The 26,349-nt window shown below is 39.3% G+C and overlaps 1 protein-coding gene across 7 annotated transcripts in view; it reads left to right on the top strand.

Annotated features, from left to right (window-relative positions):
• Positions 1-26,349, top strand: part of CTNND2 (catenin delta 2) — a 690,230-nt gene that overhangs the window by 432,540 nt on the left and 231,341 nt on the right. The window lies entirely within an intron of this gene.

Below are 26,349 nucleotides of genomic sequence, written 5' to 3'. Positions count from 1 at the left end.
GTTACTGTGCATACTTTTTAAATATATAGCACAACTTTTTAATGTTGCTGTGAGGCACGACCATCCTCATATACCTAGGGAAGGTGCAAGGAGGAAACTTTATAGCCATACGTACCCCAAGCAGGCAGATGGATTAGAGAGAGAGAGAGAGAGCTTTCTGGCAAATGATTTGACTTCCATGATAACAGCAATGGAAATGCTAACTGTAATCCTCAATGCACTGGGTGTGTTTGTTCAGTTTTCTGATGGAAAAGAAGCAAGTCTCTTTGGTAACTTAAGTTTAAACTTGTTGAAAGTGTTAATTTATACAAGGTTTTTCTATGGCAGATGGTGTGATGTATTTATTTATTTTTGCTGTGTGTAATTTAATGATAGGAGAGCCCAAAAATTTGCCCCCAACAAAAATGCTGGAGGTGTTTAAGCAACAATTTGAAAAGACTTCTTTCCCTGCATTAAAAACCAAATATTCACAACCTGATGTCTCTACTTGTTTAGCATTATAGCAGTTCTCTCTGTCTCTCCAGCTGGGAACACAACAGCAGCTGAATTTTATGGCACATCAGAAACATCACTGCTTGCAGCTACTTCTGCCGTTGCAGAGTTTTACTTGTTGAGAAAACTTCTGTCTTCAGCCCCCCCCCCCCCCCCTTAGCTTTTCCTCCAGAAATTCGAAAAAATATAAACTGAATTCTTCCCCTTCTTCCCCTTGCCCGAGAGCAGACATTGGTAACCAGAGGGAAACAGTCTTTTTCTGAAACCTTGGTGTTTTGATATGTTTTTATTGCAGAATATAAAAGCCCATGGAGGAAAAAGAGCTTTTCTTTGTAATTGTCTCATGTTCAAACTTAAAGAAAATTACATTAGGAGTGCACTACACCAGACAAGAAATGACTGTAATCTATATGAAATATTCTTAGGAGAAGCATGATGATGTTGAAGGCACTATTCCCTATAGCCAGGAAAGACATATTTACAGTATCTCTACAGGTCCTAGACATAGTATCTTTTTAAGAAAAGGTTGTCTCTGTTTAGATGTTCTGCTATCACTTCTGTGTTAACGGAAGTTAACTGTTAGTCAGTTAATGTATAGGATATGTGCTTGTAAAAGATCTCCTCTTGCAAATTTTTCAGTTGCCTGCTATTTGGTTCTTTCTCGCCTTGTGATACCATTTGTGCATTCATGAGTACTGATTTCTGTAGGTAAAGTAGGAGCAAGCAGGCGTCCAGGTATCAATTGAACTTCATAAACTCTTTAGAGGTGATCATTAAATATTATTACTAATTACTATTACATGGATTGGGATTTTGCACAAAATAAGTTTCATAAAAGAGGTTTGCATTACTCTTGATCTCATTCATTGGATCCGTGGACTGTGTGTGGTGTCTCTTACTTGGTATTGCTGCCCCTGCTTGTTGGCTCAAATAATTCTTATAAAGAAATGTCAGAAGCCCACCTGAGTATGTTATGCCTTAGTCCCCAGAAGCTATAGTCCACCTAGGCAGACTGGCTTGGGAAACTATCTGTGGCCTACAGCAGTTGCTGATCATTCTGCTGTTGGAAAGACATTGAAAAATTGGAAGGAGTTTGGAGAAAAGCAACAAAAGTAATCAGGAGACTTTTAACGTGTTGATTTCTATGGATAAATTACAAAAATGTGAATAAATGACGAGTGTGGAAAGGAGGAGACAGAACACTTTCCAGATGCTTGAAAAAATATTATGGAAGGACAGAAATCATTTAGGGTAGCACATGGGAGGTATAATTAGAAGTACTGGCTTTAATTAGGAAAAGGAAAGCATGGCACAAATACAAGAAAGACTTTCAATGGCTGTGCTAAGTTGCATTGTATTCCTCAGAGGGTTATCATTTATACCTTACACAGCAAGAAAAAAATAAACATGTTGGTCAGCAGATGGACATTGTCAGTTGGTAAGTTTTGAGTTTGCTTACAGACCTCTTGCTGCTTTGGATGGCTGGTTGGTTGGGGTGTTTTGTGACTGACAGGAATCGTGGAGGGGAATGGCAGGCATCATTTTCAGGCGCTGAGCCTACCTGTCCAACCAGAGGTCCAAACAAAGGCTCACTGGCAGAGGAAAATCTGCAAGACAAAAGCATACTAATTGCAGACTTTTGATTAGCGTTTGCTATATGTCAGTCAGCTCAAAATGAGAAATAGATACCCAGAAGAGAACGTACTCATCCTAATAAGCAATTAGAGTTCCTAAAATGGAACATTATTTTCTGGAATCTTCAGTTCAGGCAAAGTTTCCATTTGAAGTCCCAGAAAAATGGTTGGCAGGCACTGATATAGTTGACAATTTTTTCTATTGTTTTCACCGTGTAGTTTGGATTACTAATACTCCAGTTTTACATACGTGTTCTGTTTTACATAGGACATTTGGCAAATGAAATTTTAGCTCGGCGTCTGTTCTGCATCATCCAACTGTCATAAAATGCAGTTTAATGTTCATTAACTTAAAGTTTAGGGCAAAAACTATTTTTAAAAATAATCAAGATATTTATTATCAACTTTGTGGTAGGGGATAATTTTTAATTTGTGTAGGTAGACTGTTAGCTGGTAGGAGTTTATATAACAAGTAGTAAAAACTATATAGATCTATACTGGTGGAGAGTCTGAGGCTTTGTTGTTATAAATAAAATAAGCCCCTTATCACCTGTCAGAAATAAAACTTAATTTCTGCATATAGAAAATGGAAAAGTTGAATATGAAAGATAATTTACAGATTGATTCTTCAGAGCATTCTTTTATGTTTACTTCATGTCAAAAAAGGACAAGAAATATGCAGTAGGGCTGTGATATAAACTGTTTCATGCCATAATCCCTTATATTATCTTAAAGATCTTTTCCAACCTAAACGGTTCTATGATTCTATGATATGAAAAAGTGGCATAGGGAGGGAAGGAAATAATACAATATTTATTTTCTAATTATTGTCTTGCTTTTGGTTCCTACGGAACTGTGAATGAGAGAAGTAGTGAGTATTTTAAAGTATCAGAAATATATATTCATGTGATGTTTTCCAGCCTCCTTTCATTTAAGAAAGATTAATCTGTCTCTTGGCACCAGCAAATTATCGAAGGTTTGTCTATACCTAGACTTCAAGGGAACTGGGGAGATCTAGAAAAAAAAAATGCCAGTATCCAGTTGCCAGTCCAGGTGCCTTCCAATTTTTACTCCAAAATACGAAGCTGACAAATGTGTGTAAATTACTTAATTTTTCAGTTTTTAACCTACTAAGAAACCATGTACATGTACCGCTGCTGATAAATCACACTTGCTGCATAACAGATGAAAAATAGATAATTTTTACATCCTTCAATTAAATACATACCAACGAAATTTTAAGGTAACAGTGGTTTTGCTTGTTTATGGACTCACTGTGTCTGGTTTGATGGGTTGAGTCAACATGTTTGCTTCATTGTTTGTGACTTTTCTTCTCTTTTTACCTGTTTTTATTTACACACCAGTATACACACATCTCCTGCAAAGAAGCTGACAAGAAGCTGAGTTAACAGCAAGAATTAGGCGGAATACACTCCATTCAGCCTACCAAAATGAATTTCAGAGTTTAAATGTCCATTTTCATATTGCACTGAATTATATTGATCTACACTTACAGTTTTCCTTTATGGTATCCCCTTTCCCAAGCTACGTGTTTCAGAACCTTTAAAACTATTTATTCATAAGAACTGGGGTAATTTGGTGAATGAAGCTGTAAAGGGTCCATGCTTCAGTATAGAGCAGACCGCAATAATGATTGAGCTCTTTTTAAAAAAACAAAACAAAACAAAACCACACAAAAAAACCCCAACTAAACCAAAACACACACACACACACACACACACAAAAACCAAACAAACAAACCAAACACACACAAAAAAAACCCACCAAAACCCACTAGCAGTAGAATCATGTTGCAACTTTACAAGAGAAAAAAGTTTTTAAAACCAGCTGTCTCGTAGTGGTTCTCGCCTTTAGAACTGTCTGGGTATAGGTCAGCATAGAGAGAGTTTTCCAGGTACTGCGTGATTTAACTGTAGTACCCTGAAATGCTTCTGCTCTGTTCTGCGCTTTCAGAGTCAACTTCCCATTTCATTACCTCTGCTGGCCTTAATTTCCTCCTAAACAGAAGATGACGGTGCTGTCTGCCTATCTTCTAAACTTTTAAATTGGCTTTTGTCCCACTTAAGAAAGGAAATAAATTCAGTCAGAACACTTAGTGTGAAGTGTAAGTTTCAAAACTCATCTTTTTTTTTCTTTTTTCTTTTTTTCTCCCCTCTTCCCTCCCTCCCCTGTTTCTCCCCCCCCCGCCCCCAATATGCTCCATTTGCAAAATACAAGCTAGATAGCTTTCTTTTGCTGTAGGAAAAGCCATAGAAGTAAAATAAAGTCTAGTTAAATTTCTGTGCTCCAGTAAAACTGCTTATGAGATTGGCACACAGAGTTTGGAACACGGCCTGTTAAAAGATAAATGTTTCTGCAGGAGTCTTCACCATATATTTAATCTCGGTTTGTTCCATGGATTGTCTCAGTGTTAATAGTGTTAGTCTACTGTAAATCTGAATGGCAGCCAGGCACTCGGACAGTGTAACGAGGTAAGAAAATAACAGTGTAAACCTGCCTGTGTGGGAGGTTGGACATCTTGATGGGAACGTGTCTGGTGGCTTCTTTGGGAGTGGTGGTCACCTTCAGGAAGAAACTTCTGGCAGGGTAGAAGGCCTTGCTGTGACTACAGTACAGCTGTGGTCAGTCCTGAGATGTGGGCTTGGCTTTTCAGAATCTAGAGGGCTGGTGGTGGTGGGTCTCTGGCATAACTCTCTAACCCAAGAGGTAGAAGATTGAAGTTTGTATTCCTGGTCTGAATGAGACAGAACAGGGCCTGCAGATGAGATGCACCTCCCCAGTTTCACATGACACAATGTGTGGTAGGCAGCTCTCCTTTTCACTCAGTAGTTTTCAAAGGTCCCTCTTACCCTGATCTGACATTAAGGGTAAAGTAAAGGGGGAGGTGATTCTGCAAAGGTGGTGGTGGTGGGGAAGCCATGGGAAACATACTTCTAGTGGATCGGAGCATGTAAATGTTTGGCAACGTAGGCTTACCTCCAGAAGTAAACGGTTCAACTTCCTTGGTCCTACCAGCACCCTGCTAAGAATTTTTTTGCATCAAATTTACATGGGCCAGGCCCCTTGTATTGGTAGAACCAAGCAGATGGTGTTTGAGAGTGCTCATTTTGTAGCTCTGTGTTGAAGTGTGTCTTTCATTCAGCAAGGAAATACCTGATTTATTTTCCTACATAAAAATTGTACAGTCTTTCAGACTTTAATGTATACTTCTCCGAGTACGAAAAACTGACCCTAAAAGAAAATAAAATAAAAGAGTCTAAACAGCACAAAAATACACCCGATTCAAGAATAGCAAGTCTGGAGCAAATTGCAATTCCTCATACAGATCCTTTCTACTTAGAAGGCATGAATTTTTACTTAGTGCAGAAAATACTTTTGAGAAAACATAGCAAGTATGACAAAATAAACAGCAATCTGTTTCCCCTTCCTGCCGTAGGTAACTAAGGATGAAGCCTGCTTGCTTAAAATGGGTGAGGTGGGAATCCATAGACTATCCTACAATCTCTTAATTTGGGCTTTCAGGTCACTGACTTAGCTGGGAGCCTTGGCTGGAAAAGATTTTCGTAGGGAATGTTTACTTCCAGCTTGAGCGTGGCAAACTAAACGAGGAGCTAACTGGTCCATGCAAGTGTCAACTTGTGGTGAAGTAGACGAATGCTACCCAGAACTTGGAAAACTTATTTTTGTGTGTATTTGAGCACATTGCTCTATATGCCAACAGTTTCTGTCTTTCCACTGTTTACATCAAGGTGGTTTATAAATGGCTGGGGAGGCACTGGACGTAGGTGGAGTCATTTCACAGTGCAGCAAATCCGACTGAGTATGCACAAAAGCATCTACCTGTATTTGCCTCTTTTTTTTTTTTTTTTTTTTTCTCTCTCTAGAATTTGCCCCATATTGTTCAGCAACCTCCTTTCTCTGGGAGGAGAAATGCTTGGGAAAAACAGACAAGCAAACAAAACTGAAGTGTACTCTACAGCAATAAAGTGCCTATGCTTTTAGTGCATGAAGCACTAGTACCCACTTTCTCTCCTCTGTGACTAGTACCATTTTTATTGACAGTGCAGGAGGCCACTCCATTTTGTTGCCATCTTATCTTTTAAATAAATCTGATCCTATCATTAACAAACCTGCCCTACTGTAATCACTGAACACTACAATTTCAGTATATCACAGTAACACGGATGGTGCTGGTTCAGGTACTTTGAATAATGAGCCTGTCCAGAAGTGCTTACAGTTCCTAAACCAGCAGCAGAGTAGAACAGGTTATATGTAGCCATTTCATTTGGTAGGTTATTTATGCAGTACATAGGGTATCATTTTGAGAGAGATGATGCCTCGTCTCTTGTTTTGATCTGACAGCTTAGCTCTTATAATCCTCTCCCTCCACCAGGAGGTAATTCCTTTCCTTTATGCTGGAGGGAGAGAAGTGAAAGGCCACTTACGTACTTGTCAATGACACAGGGCATTCAGAAGGACAGTGGCAGGAGCTCCATGTAGTGTTGATAAGCGGGCATCTAATAATTGGAGGGGTGATGAGACTGATGTCTCCTTTTTGGATAATTTTATTATTTATTTTTCCCTGCCTCCAGTAATGCTGCTCTGCCACTTGAAGAACAACAACAAAGCCCTTTCAACTGTTTCTTTCTTAATCTGTTGCATATTTTAATGGCTTCATTCATCCAGGAAGAAGCAGGTGGACAGTGTACCTCATCTTCCTACTGCCCATAGCTCGTTTCTGGTTCTTAAACGGCATAACTGAGCTTCTATTGGTGAATATACATCTCAATGCAGTTTCCGCCTTTGTTTGCCACACATTTTGCTCAGTATCCTGTGGCTCATTTGCAAACTTTGACAGATGCAAAATCTGCGTGGTGCCTTTCTGTGATGACAGGCTGTAAGAGCCAGAAAATGTTGTAAGTATATTTTCCAACCAGACATTAAAAACATGGGGAAGAACCATACTTTCAGGCTTTACTGGGCTCATGTAAGCTGTTACGATCTCCTGGCAAGATAAACCGTAAGAAGCTTCTCAGTAGTAGCTCTTGGACATCTCATCAGCCAAATGGATAATAATGATCTTAGTGTTTACAGGGATGTCGAGAGTAAGTTAAATTTGTAAGGTGCTTTGTAGTTCAAAGGATAATCTTGCCCTTACTTCCATGGGAAACGTGATGGGAGGGAGGGGAAGGAAATATGTTGGGTGGAGAAGATGAATGGGGAAAATTTTGAAGAAGCTTGCTAAAATCAGGACACATAGTCTCAAATTTTCTTATTAAAAAAAGCAACTGAAAATCATCCTCAGCACAGAGACATAAATTGCTATGCAGAGGTTGTTAGTTCCTGAAGCTGGACGTCAGCGTGATGTTGCACAACTATTTGATAAGCTGGAAACAAAAGCCAGCTAATTTTGTAGCCGTTGCATGAAGTGCGTCACTGAGAGTACAGGAGATTTCTGTAAGCAAGTAACACCAAGCGTTTGCTGAAATAATGTTTCTAGTGTAGAGTTGAGCTAAAAATGATGAAGGGAAAGAATGATCAATAATTTTTATTAGTTTCTAGCAGAACTTTATACCTCTCGAAAAGTAAGAGCCTGACTTTAAGAACCCCAGCTCTGTGTAGATTAAATATGATAGATGGGATTAGACCGATCTCTGCCAGCTCAAGATCAGAGCCTGATGTGAGGTCCAGCCCCTAGCCTTTCTTTCTCCGGTGCATCACTGTTCCTCTGGTGATCTCCACCACCTTCACTCAGATCTTTCTTCCGCACCCTGCTCCACTGCCCCACTCCAGGAGCTCGATGAACACGTGAGGTCTAGAGATGCATCACAGTTCTTAGCATTAAGCAAGTGGTTTCCTAGGAAGCAAAAGCCACCACTGATCCCATAGATATCCTACAGCCATTGTTGCCAGGGAAACCCCTAGTCTCTAGTCTTACTGTAAAATATTTGTTCTGGGTTTTGTGTGTGTGTGTGTTTGTTTTAAGCCAGAGCAGCAACAGTGGGATCACTTGCTGTTTAGCTTGCCACCCACCTCTCATAATTTGGGGGTCATGTTTATCTTTACCATGCAATAAAGTGGAGGGATCTGCATAGCTGAAGACCTGGAAAGAAATGGAAAGGTTTTCTTAGCCCAAAGGAGGACAGAGTGAGATCTCTAGGTTTCCTGAATAAGGTAAAATATGGTAAGAATATGGAGGAGGAAGGCTCATGTGGGGAAAGGAGGAGCTGTGCAAACTCTGTCCCAAGGTAAAACAAGTAATTTACTTCAGGAAATGAGCAAAAGCTACATAACATTAAAGAACAAAGTATTTGAATTTTGCTTTTCTTTACTCTTTAAAAATCATTTGAAGTTAGCTTGATAATCCTTTTGTTCCCTACCAGGACATGATGTATTTGGTTCATACACTACATTTCAAAGAGGAGGGCTGATTTTTGTTTTTATGCTGTTTGATGCTATGTTTTTCCTTCACCTACCTGAATTTGAGCATCTTGAATATAGAAACTTAGTTTGAAAGTTTGGCCCTGATAGCTGATGAGACTAAAGAAAAGTGATCATGCATGTTGGTGGAAGTGGGAGGAATGAATACTGACAACACAGGTGTAACACAGTTTCTTAGTAAATGCAACTCCCTTACCTTCCTCTTAGTCAGGAGTGTGTCACGTTTCTGTGTTACCCTCTCTGGGAAGCTCTGCTGATCAGTCAGCCTCACTTCTTCCAGCTGCTGTTACTAGTATGAAAAGTGATCCCTCTTCTTGACTCCCTATGAGTCCTGGAAAGATTCAGAAACTAAATTTCCTATTGTTGCTTTTTATGTGATTTCGTTGTCCTTAAAATATTCAGGCTCGATAGCTTCTCTCAAACCGCTGCAAACTAATGCAGTGTTTGCAGTTCCATAGTCCTGGCTATCTCCTTACGGGAACAGCAGTATGATTTCTACCTGGGACTTCTCTATGCCTCCGAAAATCCGCAAGGTTATTTCCACAACAGTTTTGCAGTATGGGGTTTTCTGTTCTTGGCTGTTAGATGGTTGAAGTGCAGAATATTGTGTGACCTTCACGTATCAAACAATCTCTGGCAGAGTAAAGAACTGACCGTAAATCACCTGGGTCAGAAGATGCGGGGGGAGGAGAGATTTTCTGTTTTATTTCTTAACATATCTGAAAAAAGAAGCAGGAAGGTGTTCCAGAGGTGGATTCCTCTGGCCTAAGGCCCGAGATGGTGTGCAAGATGTTAGGTATAATGTTCATGACCTGGGATTTTCCTACTGGCAATGAACTGATGTGGGTAAGAAATGACCACGCTACTTTTCCTCAGCCACAAGGCGACATAGGGACGGCCTGCGACCACAGTGCCCGTTGGCATGCTCCTTGGAGGTGACCTGCCCGTGGGACTGACTGTGGGGAAATGGTGCTGACGGGAGACCTGCTGATCCTGTGCCCCTTGTATTAAGGGCAGAGCGATGCCGCGTGTGCAGCCCGGGGTCACTGGACATGGGTGGTGACAGGGTGGGACGGCCTCACGCGCCAGCAGCAGAGGCTGGAGCCGCTGCTGTGTTGCAAGGAGGGCCCGAGGGAACCACGTCGGTGGAGCCCAGGAGGTGCCTGCTAGGACTCCGGGCAGAGGGTAAGCCTGGAGCAACCTACAGGTTTTTGTACATTTATGGTCTCGAATGGCCCTTTTTATGCCTTTTGAGTTTTCTGTATAGATCTGTGATTCCTTCCAATAGCTTTTAATAGGGAAGGCTTGACATTTTCCTGCATCGGAGTAGTTGCCAAATGTCTTGTAAAGCTCTGGCTGCACACAAATTGGCACACAGAGGCTCCTTTTAGATGTTTTTATGTTAGATAGCTTTTTCAGGAAAAAGTGGGAGAAGGGAGTTTGACTTCTCCTGTGGCTTTACCACCCTAGCTGGGAACAGAGTTTGCCATGGGTAGCCAAATCGCAGAACCTCTGTTCAGGCAAAGCTTTTCCTCTCATGTATGTAGAAATTATTTTAAATACATAAAATCTTAGTGGGATGAAATCTTCTTTGCGTAGTCTTGTCTCGTGGATGTTAGGGGTTTTTTTTAATTTGTCAGCAGCTACATTTTTTTAATGAAATTTTATCCTAAACTGTAAAGGCTTTATCTGCAGCCGCTAAGGGATAACAGATCCTGTCAGCCGCTGCATTTTCTGTGGCATGGCTCCAGCAACCATCTGCTACCTTTCTGCTTCTGCACGATTTACACACCAGAATCTCCCCTCCTTAAAAAAAAAAAAAAAAAAAAAAAAAAAAAGGCAGAGAAATGCTGCACAAAAGCTTCCTTCTGAAGTATGTAAGATTTTATACAGTATTTCAGTAAAAAGAGGGATCCAGTTCTTGGGTCCGATAAGAGAAGACTTCAGAGCAGTTTGGTTATGCTGTACAGGAGGAAGGGGGCTGCCTTCTCACAGGGGGAACCTCCTAAAGAAATTTCCTCAGTGACAAATGTGCGCGTGCAACTTTCGCAGAGAAATTCAAGAACTGATGTCTCAAAATGCACGCTGATCACCGCTCCACCTTTTCCTTTCCAGTTACGGGTTCTCGCTGATGCAGTTTTCAATTCAGCTAGGTGGAAATACTTTCATTGAGAAGCCTGTTTATCACCCCCTATATGCCTGTAATCATATCGGTTGTACGCAGGGGTACAGTGAAACTGAGCCTAATAGTTCCTAATCCCCAGCAGGTTTGTTACTAGGCCAGATTTGTCTCATAATAATAAAGCGAACAGCTTCTGAGAATTACTTGAAATGTGAATGCAGAAGCCTTATTCTTGTTTTGTTACATATTCATTGACATAAAGCTCTCTGATACTGAACTTACATTTTCTTTTCCTTTGTTATTTTAAAATAAAATCAGAATTTGGCTTAGATTTTGCTTTTTAGTCATGCTAAACATGACTTAGTTTCACTCCGTTTCAGTGAAGTGTTTGTTTTATGGTTTTGGGGGTTATTTTTTTGTGGTTTTGTTTTTTTTCTTTTTTAATTAGCAGTAAGAATGGGATAGGAGTCAGCTTATCAACTGTTTTTCAAGAATCTGTGATGAGGAAAAGTCTGCACTTCATTGCTAGAAGTTAAAAAAAATATAGTGTTTTAGAAGGTTGAAGGGAAGAACTGATGGAGCTGTTTTCCTTCAGAACAGTGTTTATGGGGAGAAAAAAAATCTGGAAAACAATCTATGCATCAATCCCTTTAAAATTTATTTCAGAGCCTTATTTATATTGCCTCTAAACAATTAAGAATAGAATGAATGGTGGAGGAATGATAGAGCTGGTAGGTGACAGCTGAGACATGCAGAATAGCGAAGGTAGCGTGTCGCTTGTGTTGACAATTTCAGCGTAGCCTGAAGGGTAACGAAATGCACAAAATAGCTTTCAGAAACATTCTAAAATAAACTATTTATGAGCTTTCTTCTCTAACATTTTAAACTTCTTTGGAAAATGGAATTCTCTGCACGTGGTATTGATTTAGTTCCTTGGTATCGCAGGCTTCTTGGGAAAGCTAAGCTCGTGGCGCTCCCAGTTGTGCTGAATATAGGCAATATAAGCTAAATCTTGCAGCCTTTTCAAAGCGGAAATTCCATTTACTTTGTCACGTAACTTTGAATGGAATAAATGCAATAATGCAAAGAAACTTCTAAATGGGAATTGCCAGTGAGTCTTGATCAACAATGGTTAAGAGGCATTTTTTTTTTTTTGAGCCCTGCTAGTTTTCATAAGAAAATTAAGAAGATAAAACTTTCATACAACATTTTATTAGATTAAGAGGAAAACTAGTGAATTTCAGAAATTCAGTGACAGTAGTTTGAGGTTCAGTATTTGTTCTCAGTACAGGCAGAGACTGGGGTTTTACCAATGTATTTTTCTTCACTTTGTGAAACTGCCTACGTAGGGAGGGAAGTGTTTAAAAGGCACTGTTGCCAAGTTCACAAAATATGTCCAGTGAGAAAACTTTCTCAGCCTGTTTTCTCGAAAATACGCTTGTAGTTTCCCTATACCTCTGTTAAATGCAACAGCTGAGTCTCTCAGCCTGTTCACAACAGCTAGCAGCAGTTCAGCGTTTTGTTTTTTTCCTGCTTTCAGACAGATAAAACTGCTAGATTCAAACAAGAAAATAACATTTCTTGGATAATAACTGTCTATTAAAATAACTTATCATTCAAATGTTAAGATGTCAATGTAACAAGAGAAGTATTTTCTACTGCCAGCATCTCTGTGGAGTATAGATTTTGTTTCAATCTGGATGTCATGGATCTAGCTTTAAAATTTTAATTAAACCTATAGAGAAACATGTTTTAAATTTTTCTGCTAAGACTGAACTGAGAACTCATTTCTCAGTGGTAAAAAAAAAAAGTAAATAAACTTTTAGTAGAGCAAGTAGTAGTTTTTGTATGCTGGCATGTGGTTTTGGTTAAGTAACTTCAAAAAGATAATAATGCTCTTTTGAAATAAAAGCCAGAAAAAAGAACGGAAACTAAACAGAGTAAATGTAGCTTTTGGGTTTTCTGGGAATTCAAGGAGCGATTGAGTGCTTAGAAAGCTGGGAGGGAAGAGAGATGGCTGCTTTCAGCCGAGTGTGGTAGTATTGTAAAAAATATGATCTCTGACTTTGTTTCTTTTACCTCAGGGAAAGAACGTTTTGGGAAAGAACATTTGCTTCCTCGTTCTCCCCAAACCCATGTAAAATTAGGCTTTGTAATACTGAATTCTCTTAGGATCCCCTTGAAAAGGAGACTGGTGTGAAGATTTATGTATTTCTCTCAAGATATGCATGTGATAGCGATAACGATCTAACTCCCAGGAGAAGGTGCAACTTGGAATGGAGGCTGTGAAAAGTGCTTGGTGAATTGCTGGCCTGCATTACTTTTTAATATGTAAAACAAAGGTAAAAACATGCATTTGTGCTGCTGTTTCTGCACATGTCGCTAGTATTTAAATGGTCTAGTGGTTTCATTTCGCTGTACATGCTACGATTACATAAAATTGCACATCTTTGTTCCAAAAACCTCGTGTTCAATTTGAAATGAAATGCTGAAAGGTGGACTGATGAAGAATGAGAGAAAGCAGAAAGAAAGGCAGGGTTAAAAACAAAAGCAGTTAAATTGTTTAATTATGTCAATAGATTTACTTTTCTGAATCAGTTAAAAGCTTTTATGCTTCATAACAAATAATTATTGGTATCCCCAGACTGCTTTTAATGTAGTCATGTTTCACTGTTATTCTGGTAAGCGTGTCTCAGTAGAAAACCCGAGGATTAAGAAAGGGGGTAGTTTCTTTCTGGATAGGTCAGCTGTGAAAGCCTGTAGGAAGGAAAAAATTGTGTGAAAAATTGCAAAAATCTCTTTGGACAGACGTGGACAAATATGTGCTCAAAGTTGGTGTTAAAAGAGCATTTCAAAGAGTGCAGCAAAGGGCAGAACTCTGAAGGACCTTGGACATTTATGAAAACTGTGTGGAAAATGTAGCCAACTATAATCGACAATCTCATGCTGTCATCTTGTAAAAATAAAAACTGCTGTGAAAGCTTGGTTGCTGGAATAACAAAACGCATGCCTTGCAAATAGGCTAACAATCTAAATGCTCACGTATGAAGTCTAGTTAACTAACTCGGGGCAGGGGGAATCTGTTTTCTTTACCACTCCACGCTTACTTAGCATTTGCTAAGTTTAGCTTACTCTATATACACATGTAAATATATGGGTGTGTGTATATATGTATATAGTATTAAGTAGGGCTCTTAGGTTGAGCACATGTTGGCCCTTGGATGTCTCAGAAAGCAGAAGCACAGAGCGTGGGATTTTCTGCAGTGACAGGACGCTGGAAGAGCTCCTGCCTCTACCCAGCCTATAACCTTTACACAGCCTTTAGGAACCTCAGTCTTTGTATATATAGTATACATATGAAGTATAAATATACATCTGTACACAAAAAGTGTGTGTGTATATAGCATGTATATGTTATACGTATATAGAGTTCATAATCCATGTATAAATGGCATGGACCTGTATGCTGTCAGCGTGTGTGTGTAGGTGGGGATACAGGGCACAGCAGCAGGGTGTGATTTTTTTTTTTTTTTTTTTTTTTGTTCAGAGGCATATCGGATTTCTTCGTTTTATAAGAAACGGTACGATAGGTACAGTGTGAGGGGAGTCTCCTTGCCAGTGCAGCTGGCTGCTGCTGAAATTTGTTCTGTAGATGGTGATAAGCACTTGGCCTGCTATAGACCCCAGCTTCTCCAGTACTTCTGGCACAGAAGGCTCATGTTCAAAGGGCATGGTCTTTCCAGTGTCGTCTTCAGGAAGGTTATGGCTGTGATTCATGTTCTCTACTTTAGGTAGAGCCATTGCCCGTATCCTTGTATGGTCTCTGTACTGGTCAGTCCAAAGTATCTTTGTGTGCTTTAAAATGGTAAGCTCAGGAGCTGCAAATTGTACATACCCAAATTCAATTGCAGCAGTTAGTTTTATTGATGCCATTGAGATTTGCTTGCTTATGAAGTGGAACTGCAGTATCATTTTAATTCAGTTATATTTGTGATGTCTTTCACTGACAGGCATCTCAAGCAATGGACGTGTTCATTTTCAGTATTTTAGTAACAGGCAAGTTACAGAGAATTTCTTGGGTTTTTTCATGGTTTGGAATACAGAGAAAGTATGGATGCTTTGTTTAAAACAAATAAAAGTAGTTTGAGTATTTTTAAAAAATAGTTTTATTGCCCCGGTTCCACATTATTGAGTTCTTGTAGCTTCATACTTTACCCTCAGACACTGCACACACTAATACAGATCTAATTCAGTGATCAACCAGACTGACGCATGCTGCACCAAATTACTTATGCACACATATTATATGAAAAACCAAAATATGTGATCAGGAAATGTAATTCTGAAGTGACAAAGACTCTTCTGACCTGGTTTGTCAGCTGTTATGTCTTAAGAAAGCCTGGCATCTTACTAGCACTGTGATACTTGGAAGCTCTACCCCAGTAAAACCAATGTGTAAGATTTAAGTTCTCTATCTTTGTTTCATGACTAAGTTTATGATAAAAGAGAAAGTAGCTTTTCAGTTCAAAAGTGGTAAGGGAGTAATAAGTTTTGGTTTAGTCCTAGCTAATTTGCTTGCTAGGAGATGTTGGTCTTCTTGAAAGACCTGTGAATGAGACCTCAACTTACCTAAACTTTAAAGAGTATTAATACTTTACAGAGTATTACTCTTTAAAGAGTAATAATACTCTTTGTATTAAATACATATATGCATTTATTACATATGTACTTATTACATATTTCACATACATGTGGTCAAATCTTTCCTTATGAAAACATCAGTTTGCCATATAGGACAGCAAAGTTACTATTTTTCAAATGAGATTTAATTGTTGGCTGATATGATATTGTTTCCTTTTGGCTTTGTTTTTATGTTTCAATTGAGCAGAGCTATTTTTATTTTTTTTAAGGACAACTATCCCTGGTTAGGGTTTTAATTTTATTTTTTAGGGTTAAAATCCCTTTGGCTGAGGAGTTGTGGAATAATTTAAAATGATTGCATGTTACATCACATAAGAAGATGCTTCCTTCTTTTGGGTCGGAAGCAGACTCCCAACATGCTTAATGGAGAATTATGTTTTATAGCCTGTTAGAGAAGACTACTCTCCATGGAAGCTTGAGAAATTAGGGGAAGTAATAAAAGCCAATTTTCCATTTTTACTGGGTAATGCGAAGGAATCTCAAAACCCTGCAATAATACAAACATAATAAGAGTCAAGTGAAGAATCCTTCTCGTGTGTACCTCACCTGCAAGCCAAAGACTTTAGTCTCTGAAGCCCTTAGAGTAGATATTTTCTTCCTGTCACGTTCTCCTGTTTGACACTTTAACTAGACGTAGTTGAGTGATCTTTAACAAGTAACTAAAAATATAGGAGAGTGACAGATATAAAACTAGTATGAATTAAAATGGTCAGAAGATTGACATGGAAATGTTTCTTCTAAATTTGTCAAAGGGAAAAGCGGAAAAATGCTTAAGACCTACAGTAAAGTAGACTTGCATGTGAACTCCAAGAGCAATATTCCTAGCTGTAGGTTGGCTTCCTGCTGTTTTCATCTGAAGAGGAATTTCTGGCTCCAAGGCTTCTGAAGCCTTCAAATTTGAAGTACGACCTGCAGGACATGGAAGTTTCTACATGCATGTGTCCTGACAAGTAATGCTTCCTTGGAATGACAATTGGTGTCTGCCTTGATTTCCCCTTTCTTCTCATTTCTAGAGCCTTTAGCAATGTGCTGTGTGCCAGGGTGCACAGCCATCTCTTCAGCCATGGTTTTCAACTCTAAAGCATTCTCTGCTTCCAGCGGGAATTCTGTCCCCTTGCTTCACAGGCGTAACTTTTTTTTCCCCCCTCCCAAAGCAGGATGCAAAATTATTTTTCTTAGGGTAACTACTAACTTCTCTGATGAAAGCGGAGGAATTCGGAGCAGAATTTCATTATGGCTATGCAAAGTGGCATGAGTAGCTAGGACAGCGAAGCTGAACTCTTACTGCTTACATGCAAGGCTGGAAGAGGCAGCGTGACGATACTTGGGCTGTGAAGTGTAAGGCTTTAATGCCTCATCATTCAGAATAACTCATGAGGCAAATTACAACTTAAATTTGGTAGTGGAAGAAAGGCGCATACTCGCTGAGGGGCATATTCCTTGCCATATTACGCACAGTATCCCTGTGCTATATCAAACTTGCGTCCCCGGCGTGTTTATTATTTGAGTTTTCCTTACTGGCAGTTTTCTAGCTGGCAGAGCCTGAAGTTATCAGGAGCAGGTCTAACAGGGACAACTATGTTGGAGCTGGTAGAAGAAACTGTGAGTGTTGACAGTAAGCTGCTGTTGAGAAATTATTTATGAATTAGTCAATGGTGGAAGCCCTTTGTGTGTATCAGACTTCTGGGAAACAACACTGGAAACGATGCCTGGATTTCATTTATCAAAGTTACTGGGTGTATGTTATATAATTAAAAAAACTTATCCTCACTCCACCTTAGAGTTTAGTGAGTGTAGGTATATTATATTGATGACTAAAAGGCGCACAAAACCTGATTATAACACAGTTAGTGTTTGTTTTATAGGTAGGAAATAATTTTTTCACATAGGGTTGCTCACTTTTTGAGCTAGCTGGGGCTCTTTAGGAGAGGATGCCTTTTTTTGCTTGCCTTCCTCTCTCCCTCTGTCTACTCCACAAATTGTAATAAGACTGGAGCAGAATTGAGGAGACGTGCAATGTATGGTATGCCATATGGAATGCCAGGGGGGGCAGGGGGGAAGCCGGGATCAGGAATCTTCTGTCATGGAAAGCTAATGAATATTTTCAGAATTAAGGCTGACCTGAAAGAAATGGCTTGACGTTGCAGTTACTTGCTTTAGGTTATATCAAGCTGATGGTCTCAGTAACTTCAGAAGTGCTGCAGAAGAATTCTACTCTTCAAAAAAAACCAAGACCAAGTGATGAAGTCTGCCCTTCCTCATAGAAGGGCACTCGCCGAGGGGTCTCAGGGTTCTCATTGCAACAGAGTAGTAAAGTTGAAAATAATACAAAACCATGAATTATTAAATTATGGCATTTCCGAGTGTTTACTGTTTTAAAATTATTTTAATGTGTTCTGAGATGAATTGTCTTTGCAAAACAATTTAAAAAAAAATTACAAAAAATTTACAAAACAATTTAAAAAACAAAATTTTTTAAAAATTATGAAACAATTTAAATAATCTAAATGATTTCAAGCAAATATCAATTTGTTTTGTATTTTGTCTTTTTATATGGTCGAAGAAGCACATAGATGCATTCAGTAAGGAATGTGCCCTTCTACAGCTTTTCATGACTAAAGGAGGAGCGTACAATTGCATTTCAGTCTTTGCATTCTAAAATATTAGGCTGTGCTTTCAAATACATGAATAAAGTTTTTGTTTAATAGAATTTGAGTGTAGAGAGTATCTGAGGAGTATCTGGGGTATAAAATGCTGAGAGGAGGTTTCTCAAGGCTTTCACATAGGACAGTTTTCTTCTTCACAAGCTGATTTACTGTGTAATTTCAACTTTGCTGTTTGTTTTGATGACAGTTTACACTTTTCTGTGAAGTAGTAGCTACTAACTTGACAAGAAATTTCATCCACTGACTGTTTGCCAAAGTTTTGTTTCTAGTGTAGTGAATAAAACATAATAGGCAAAATCGGGGAAAACCCCCAAATCATTACAGTCTCCGGCAATCAGATGTTCATTTCCATGGAACCTGGTTGGGGTGGGAGGGAAGAGTGATGCAGTAACAAACCACGTCTGAGATGTCTTTGAAGGAAAAGTTAATCCCTGCTGGCAGTCACTTACATGAGTAGTTCTTTTGATATCAAGTTGATCATACGGATGTAAAGGTTTTGTGAATGTCATGAGTACTCAGGATAGCAGAGTTAAGAACAAGCTACATAATCAAAATCACAGTTTCTTTTTGACTTACATATTGCTGAGCTGTAGATGCTTTTGCTAGGAAGTCCCTATGAGAGCAACCTGTATCGGTTGAAAATGAATGACTTCTGTGGTGTAATCATTTACTTATTTGAACAGGTTCATACCAATGTATTTAAATGAAGTTAATTTACCCAGCTTTTTTAAAGGAGATTAGATTATATAAATTCCTGAGTATCTCACAGGTCTTGTGAGAGGAGATCTCCATTTTATTTACAAAATTTACCTTTTATGTTTGAACACTTGATGATAACTCATCTGTAACAGAAGGTATAGTATCTGATTCACAAGAAATGTTCTAAAATTTACTGGTCCACAGACATAAAACAGAATGGAAATTGTTTTCAACCCCTCTTTAAGTTCCTGGTGTTGAAAATGATGCCACCTTTCACTAAAGGTAAGCGTACAGTACTGTTACTGTTGCGCAGGCCGCATAAATAATATAATACGAACCTGAGCCAGGCAGCCTGGGTTTTGATAACAATGTGCAGAACTAAGGTTGTTCTGCAAAGCAGTCTGAAAAATGAGGCTATCAATTGCTGTCTCAGTGGGTAGATGAGGCAGCTATAGCTGAAAGCTAGTTTGAATTGTCAGCGTAAACTCTAGCTTGTGCATACGCTGAAATTACTGAATTCTCCAGCGGAAGTTGTCATAGATTGTCAAGAAAATCTGTTTACTGTATGTGAAACAAAGATACCTGTCTCTGGGACTTCCAGAGGACGGTGTTTGAACGCATGACTGTGTTTACAGAGTATATTATTTCTAGCGTGGGTTGGTTCTGATTCTGCAAATTTTACCAACCTTACTTTCCACTGTCGTCTTCAGCAGAAGACTGATTGTACCAAGGGAAGTGATACGCTGATGCGTGTGGGTCTGTGTCTGCGTGTGTGTGTATCATAGAAACAGGCTTAACCTAGAAGTCCAAGAAAGGATGTGATGGGAGGGAATTACAGAGAAAGAAGGGGGGCGGGGGGGGAGGGAATAAAAAAGGCACGTGGCACCCCTCATCTTTCGTTTGTACTGTCTGGTACAGAGCTCAGCCTGTGTCACATCACAGGATGGCCATCGTGCTGCTGTGCAGCCCCAGCGTATATTGATCCCTTTCATGTGTTCTTGCTAGTTAGTTATTCTACAGCAGTGCTTGCAGAGCCGTGGTCCACATTGTTTTTATTGTCACCGATTGCTTCAGGCCCAGTGATACTTACCTATTCCCCTTAATCCCCTTATCTGCTAATTGGAAAATTCCTTGGAAATTTCTTCAGGTAGTATTATCTTAACTCATTATAACAGGTAGGAAGTCATATTACTTCATACTTCCAGTTCATGTGCAGAACTTTTACTAGAGAGATGCCTCAGGATGAACTTGTCCTGTAATTGTTGATAGTGTTTTGAGAAGTGGGATAAGGGGTTGACCTTGAGTATTTTGTTTGGGATTTATTTTCATTGGTTGAAAGTGCGTTCTTAAAGGTTTTTGCTTGGTTTTTTTGGTTGGTTGGGTTTGTTATTTTTTTTTTTTTTAGATTGCTTGACAGAGTTTGATTGTAAACTGTGTCTGCTTGGCTTTATGGTGGTTAAATACCTGGTTTATGTCTCCATAGAGGTCTGGGAATAGCAATATTGTCTTTTGTACAAATGAGTTGTGAGTAGCCTTCCAAATTGTAGTTGCAGTGTTCTGCCGTGCATGATTCTAAGATCAGCTGGCAAAGAAAAAACAACTATACTGCATATGAAATCTTGTTGCCTGGCTTCCATTAAAAACTATTGGGTTCATGCTCTGTACCTTCATTTTGGCCACAGGTTAAATGCAGACATGCAGGTAGTCTATTGCTATTAAAAAAAGATTTCAAGGGTGAAAAGGCTGAACACTGTCATTTGAATTAAAAAAAACTCAGCATTTTTAATTACTTTCCTGTTACAAGGTCTGATCTTTAAGAACGTTTGCTATACAGGATGGGAATATCATCTCATTTGAAAAGTAGCTACCGCAACACTTACATGTTTGTCGTACAGCACATTGAAAATTATCCATGAGAGTTGTACTTTCTTCCGATACCTGTATTTCTCTCCATACATTGAAAAAGATGAAGTACACTTCAGATAAAAAAAAAAAAGTGTTGGCTTACTTTTTCAGATTTATAATTGGCTTCATATTATTTAGCTGAAAATCCTGTGGGATACTAGAGTTTATCTTGAACAACTGTTCCTTGGTGGCCATCTGGGTTTTTAGATGATAAAACAATGTACTCATTTTTTCTAACACTGTGATATTCTGGAGTACAGTGCAAGATCTGTATTAAAATCAACTTCCCTGGGGGGCTTCTCCATCGTCTGTCTCTCTTACACCCTCCCACCACAGTATTTTTCATCCCCTGCTTACAGACTTTGCTTATATAAAATGCAAAAGGGAAAATGGCTTGTGTCAATTCTGAGTGTTTCTTACCTTATATACATTAAAGTAGTTTATAAGCTTCCAAAATGTTAATTATTTTTGTTATAGTATACAACATGGAAAGAGATAAAGCTTCAAGGCTTTTAGACTGATAATGCGTAAGAAGCTTGTTAGCGATGTGGCCTCCTGTCTGTGTATGACAATACGTTACTAGGGAATGCTTGTTAAGATTACTTCAGGTTTCCTAATACATTATTCTTCACAGAGTTTTGTGTCTAGACTGCCTATCTTGATTGCGTCATTTAGTAACAGATCTAAAAGATCCTGGCCACAGAAACTGTTTTGTTGTAAGGAGAGGAAACAGATACCGCGCTATGGACTGAAGCGTTACTCCAACAAAATCGGCGGAGGGAGTTCAGCCCTGACGCAAGTGAAACTGCCCCTAAGTCAGCACCACTTGGTTTGTTTACGTGGTGACCAAGTCAGGTCCAAATGACCGGAGGGCTCGTCAGCTACACTGGTAGGGTTGCACCCCCTTAGTCACAATTGAAATATATGCCTGCCACTCTGCCTGTCACGCTGCTTCGACTGTCATAACTATTTGATGCCCAGACTGGAATTTGGGTGCATAATGTGGAAATTAGGTAGCATAATATCGCTTTGACTTCTTACAAAGGTCGTTCTTCACTGGGAAAGAACAAGTGTGGCTGCGTGGTTGCCTCAACCTGAGTTACTCTGACACTCTGAGATCTCCTGTTCTAGGGCAGCCCCTCTTTCCTGCTTCACCAGTGGCTGTGAAGAAAGTTAGTGGTTCAATCAAAAGACCTGCTCTGTGAGGATTCAGAATCTGAAGTAGAAAAGCTTTGCTATGATCACTCCTCGGCTTGTATACCCTCATTCTGCTCAGGGAAGCTGATGTTGCGGGTTCATCATTACTTCACTGCTGTATAAATTGCCTGAGATGGCTGCTGTAGAGTGAGTCAATGTCTTTCAGCTTGGAGCTTAGTGAAGCAGAGTCATCACTGACCAGACATTTTTCTCAGGCCAAAGTCAAAACATCTTTTCAAATACATCTCACTTTTCAGAAAAAAAAAAAAAAAAAAGTACTTCTAGCCAAAATTCATATGTAGGCAGTGATAGAGTGGCAAAGAACGTGACATCTTCCTGGGAAATCCTTCTCTGAAGAACCTTCAGGATGGAATATTTTACTCTATTTATTCTCTGATTCTCTATCAGATGATGAAAAGCAATCAGTTTGAGGATGCTGACAAACCCTTAGAAAATAAAGTGGATTATTAAAAAAGAGTGTGATTTTCTGAATCTGTAAGGTTTGGAAGAGGGAGGAGGCATGAAAAGCGTGCTAAAGCATTTACCCTAAAATGTTATTTCCTTTTGCACATATATACCTTATTTCCTTGACAAAAGTGACCACTTAGATTTTAAAACATAATTCCTTATGCCAAGCATTCTGGGGATGGTTTTATCTCTAAAATTGCAACTATCCTAAAGATATCCAGAAGGTTTAGCCAGATAAAATAGGAGAGTAGAATAATGGCACGATAAGATCTTTTGTTCAAAGTCCAAAACAGTCCTTGTCCCTGAGAGTCCACCTGCTGTCAGAAATGCTGCTGTCACTCAAGGGAAAAGCCTACTCAAGAAATGCTGGGCTTTGCAGCTTGTTGAACCCTAGGTTTGTCAAAAAGACTGTTAAGAATGAAGAAAGATGAAAGAAATGAGTGCTTCAAAGGTAGTGCATTTTCTTCGAGTCTGTTTTTCCACAGCCATAGTATCTGTTGTTTCTTTCGGTTCAGGGAAACAGTGATAGTTGATCTATACATAAGGTTTTTATACAAAGGCGGGTGCTCCTGTGCTTTTATAGCTTAGTGAAGGAAGGGTATTACTGATTAAAGAGAAAATTATTTAGCAATGCGTAGGAGATGAACCTGTCCTTGCAGGCTAATAGTCTGTCTGAAACAAGGTCACATCATCAGCTGCTTTAGGTGGCTAAATGCCCAGCTTCTGAACTTAGGGGGTATCTCTTCTGCAAAGGAGGTATTTCAGCCTATTTTCTGCACTGAAGTTGCCATTCTTTTTTTTCGTCTCTAGAGAGGTGGCAAGAAATACCAGTTTACCTTTATGGACATCTCCCCATAGCTGATAGAGATGTTATGGATCAGCTACTAGGAGAATACTCAGGGCTCTAGTTCTTTTCCTTCCCTCATTTACACGTGTGCGTGTACACAAGCACATATGTAAGAAAAAGGCTTACAGAAGAGATTGATTGAGCTGATGAAGAAGCTTTAGCATCTCTTGCTGGCACAGTCTCCTAAAAAGATTGGCCGATGCCAGGGGTCTGATAGAATATTATTTGCATATTCACATCAGACTGCACCATTAGCAATTTCTTTGCTTTTTCCTGTAAAGATTGTTGTTGAAACTGAATATCAATATGCATAAGCTGGACCTTTGTTTGCAGTCAGATACAGTTTAAAGATTCATAATTTCCTAAAGCAACATCCTCAGTAGTCTTGCGAGAAATCATTTTAACTCTTTTTTACATATTGATGCTTATAATAAATTGAAATGAGACTTCTACAGTGCCCTTTTATGAGAAAGAGACAGAGATGTAGAATCTTTCTAAGAAAGGTCTTGACCATAGAACAGTCTTTAAAGACTGGAGACAGACAGGTGTCTGTACACTGATGACATCTACCCAGATAGATGCAAAAGCAGCATTTGCAACTTATTTACACTTACAAGCATGACGCTATTCATATAAATAAGGAAGAAGCGATCCTAAAAAACAGCATAAGCATGTATGGAGTGGGCTAGTCTTGAGGTATTAAGCTGCTTTCTCTTCAGAAGGGTATGCTGCCATGCATCAGCATGCTTGATGTGTGTATGCTGTGTCTGGTTGTGAAGTTTGCTTGGGGTATGTGCACTGTAGACCAGACCCTCAGTGAAAGGAGGAGAAGGGAAACTGGTTTAGGGCGTCCTCTTGGAGGGAGAAGATAGAGAGGGTGTGACCCAGCTCTGTGGTCTAAGAATAAGACTGACTTGCCTGAGGTGTTTGCAGGGATTGTGGAGGTGGACTGAAAGTGAGGATCTTGGACGATTACTGTCGTCACTGTCCAGAGCGGAGGTACCATGGACACTTTTAAAAAATGGCATTTGGTTTGATGCAGGCAATTTCTTTTGAATAATAATTTTTGAACCACATAAACATTTGCATTAATAACTTGTGCTTAAAAAAATGGTGCATGATGTTTTGTTATACTTTCTTCACCTTTCACTGGGAATGTCTTCTTGCCGGTGTTTGTTTTGACTGGCAAAAGCTATAACTATAGCCATGGAAGAGTATCATCATGCTCTCTGAGGCTTTGAATTTACTAACACTGATGTTAAAATCAGTTGCCACTTAAGACTGAGAGAGAAGACAACGTAGAGACCCTTTTTAAGACAAGATGCTGCTAGTCAAACTATATGTGAAAAGTACACAATTAAATTTTGTGCTAACTTCCCTAATTGTTTTCCATTGTAGGTCTTTTATGCATCCTTTTTTCTTTAATAAAGATTGTCTTCATTAGGTTTTAAATGTGCATATACTGCATGATTTGCCTTTATTATAGGGTACAAGGGCAGCTGAGATTATAAGAAGAACTGGTGCGAAATAACAGTACCCAAAGCAGTATTGTTAAAGTGGATATATGTCTATCTGTTATACAGTGGCTGCTTATATTCTGTTTTTTATACCACTATTAAACATGCAAGAGAGATTCCCCCCCCCCCGCCCCCAAATTGCTGTTGACTTCTACCTGAGATTTTAAATGGGTTCTATACACTTGTAGCATTCTGAAAAAGAAAGCAACGTAACATCAGAATTACAATTCTAGGTGTGTTGAGCCCTGTATCCCTTCTGACAGAGGCCAACACTAAGACACCTGGGGAAGCGGACAGAGCAAGTCTGCTGTTATTATGCAGAATGCTCTTTCAGTCCCCACCAAGTATTGTAAGCCAGGAACCTGGTAGCTTTACACTTAGTACTCCTTTATGGACTTGTCATTCTTGAACGTGCCTAATCTCTCTTTGAACACATGTAAGCTTTAGCATCCGTCATGTGGCAAGGAGGTTTTCAGCTTTTATGCACCTTGTGTGAAGATTTCTTTGGAAACTTCCACTTGATAGTTTCACTTGATGCCTTACTTCTGGTACTGGATGCAGTTATAGAAAATAGATCCATATTCCCCTTCTCCATTCCACACATAATTATGCAGATCTCTACCACGTGTCGTGTAACTCATTGCTTTTCCAGATTGAGGCATTCCCCATGTATTTAGTAGTATATACTATGGAAGCTGTTCCTTAACTTTTAGTGCTGCCTGGCAGCCTTCTCTATTTTTATTAAGCTTTACTTATTCTTGTGAGAGGGAGATTAGAACCATGCACAGCACTCAAGGTACAGGGGTACCATAGATGTACATATTAAGATAATGATGATGACTCCTTTGTCTTGTATGGTTTTCCTAATAATTCACAGTCATATTGATTTCACAATGTTTCACAGTATTGAGCTGATGCTTTCTCAGAACTCTGTTCTAATCCAAGATTTTTGCTTTTTTAGAAAAGCAATGCGCTCCTTGTCTTTTCCACAAGATTCCTGTGGCTCGTATGGTTGCATGTGCTCATTAATTCAGTCTTTTAGAATACTTTCTAAAAATTTGGCCGGAGTTTTACAGGCCTGTGGTTCCCCACATATGCTCTGCAACATTGTTCTTTTTTAATTAGCATTACTTTATCTGCCTCCCAGTTACTTAATACACATACATTTTTAAGCGGGAGGTTGCACGCTCCAGCTAGGGGTTCTCATCATTCTTGCATTATTTCGCTGTGTTGGAGCAAATGCCATCTTGACCTGGCACTTTCATTGCTCTGTGTTTCATCCAGTTGGTCCATTCCCTTTTCTGTGGCATTGAATTTGAGACCGTTTTCTCAGAGAGTTCCTTAGGAAAAGCTTGTTGAACTTTTCCACATTGAGCACAGAAATAATGAATGTGTGCAGTTCCTCTGCTCTCACTTTCATCTTCGTGAACATTCTTTTTATACCTTGTGTTTTGGACACATACTCCTCAGGAATGTTTTCAACTCTCGATATGTGCTTGAATAAGGATCTGTCATTGGCTTTTTATACCTTCTGAAAGTTGTGCTTGAGCTACTGTTCTGGCTGCTGTTTTGACCTGCATGGTTTTCTACGTTTAACCTGGTAGTTCATGATATTTTCTTTTCCTTGTTTAAACACAGG

Source organism: Nipponia nippon, unplaced genomic scaffold (assembly GCF_047370975.1).
Source record: "Nipponia nippon isolate SJK-2023a ecotype South Korea unplaced genomic scaffold, ASM4737097v1 scaffold_1, whole genome shotgun sequence".
NCBI classification, from domain to species: Eukaryota; Metazoa; Chordata; class Aves; order Pelecaniformes; family Threskiornithidae; genus Nipponia; species Nipponia nippon.
The sequence above is the reverse complement of the archived record's forward strand: the minus strand, read 5'-3'. Positions and strand labels throughout refer to the sequence as shown.